Here is a 1,632-nt window from a genome sequence, read left to right on the forward strand (position 1 = left end):
AATTAGATAGATATAGAAATTAGTTAAAAATAGTTAGATAGATAAGAAAGCATGTGTGATTGATGGGGAAGTGAAAATAATAAATAAATAAGCATTCAACTTATCTGCTAGATGAATGAATGGATGAAAGAGCAGAAGTTTGGGGCTGCGTTTTTTAAGTAAAGATTGTCCGGAGGAAGAAGGCGCGAATACACGATGGTTGATGAATACACGAGAGGCGAGATGGGTAATGATAAATTAGTTAAAATAATTAGATAGATATAGAAATTAGTTAAAATAGTTAGATAGATAAGAAAGCATGTGTGATTGATGGGGAAGTGAAATAATAAATAAATAAGCATTCAACTTATCTGCTAGATGAATGAATGGATGAAAGAGCAGAAGTTTGGGGCTGCGTTTTTTAAGTAAAGATTGTCCGGAGGAAGAAGGCGCGAATACACGATGGTTGATGAATACACGAGAGGCGAGATGGGTAATGGATAAATTAGTTAAAATAATTAGATAGATATAGAAATTAGTTAAAAATAGTTAGATAGATAAGAAAGCATGTGTGATTGATGGGGAAGTGAAAATAAATAAATAAATAAGCATTCAACTTATCTGCTAGATGAATGAATGGATGAAAGAGCAGAAGTTTGGGCTGCGTGTTTTTAAGTAAAGATTCCGGAGGAAGAAGGCGCGAATACACGATGGTTGATGAATACACGAGAGGCGAGATGGGTAATGGATAAATTAGTTAAAATAATTAGATAGATATAGAAATTAGTTAAAAATAGTTAGATAGATAAGAAAGCATGTGTGATTGATGGGGAAGTGAAATAATAATAAATAAAGCATTCACTTATCTGCTAGATGAATGAATGAGAAGAGCAGAAGTTTGGGGCTCTGCGTTTTTTAGTAAAGATTGTCCGGAGGAAGAAGGCGCGAATACACGATGGTTGATGAATACACGAGAGGCGAGATGGGTAATGGATAAATTAGTTAAAATAATTAGATAGATATAGAAATTAGTTAAAAATAGTTAGATAGATAAGAAAGCATGTGTGATTGATGGGGAAGTGAAATAATAAATAATAAGCATTCAACTTATCTGCTAGATGAATGAATGGATGAAAGAGCAGAAGTTTGGGGGGCTGGCGTTTTTAAGTAAAGATTGTCCGGAGGAAGAAGGCAGCGAATACACGATGGTTGATGAATACACGAGAGGCGAGATGGGTAATGATAAATTAGTTAAAATAATTAGATAGATATAGAAATTAGTTAAAAATAGTTAGATAGATAAGAAAGCATGTGTGATTGATGGGGAAGTGAAAATAATATAATAAGCATTCAACTTATCTGCTAGATGAATGATGGATGAAAGAGCAGAAGTTTGGGGCTGCGTTTTTTAAGTAAAGATTGTCCGGGAAGAAGGGGCGCGAATACACGATGGTTGATGAATACACGAGAGGCGAGATGGGTAATGGATAAATTAGTTAAAATAATTAGATAGATATAGAATTAGTTAAAATAGTTAGATAGATAAGAAAGCATGTGTGATTGATGGGAAGTGAAAATACATAAATAATAAGCATTCAACTTATCTGCTAGAGAATGAATGAAGGGATGACGAGCAGAAGTTTGGGGCTGCGT

Source organism: Octopus sinensis, linkage group LG29 (assembly GCF_006345805.1).
Source record: "Octopus sinensis linkage group LG29, ASM634580v1, whole genome shotgun sequence".
Lineage (NCBI taxonomy): Eukaryota > Metazoa > Mollusca > Cephalopoda > Octopoda > Octopodidae > Octopus > Octopus sinensis.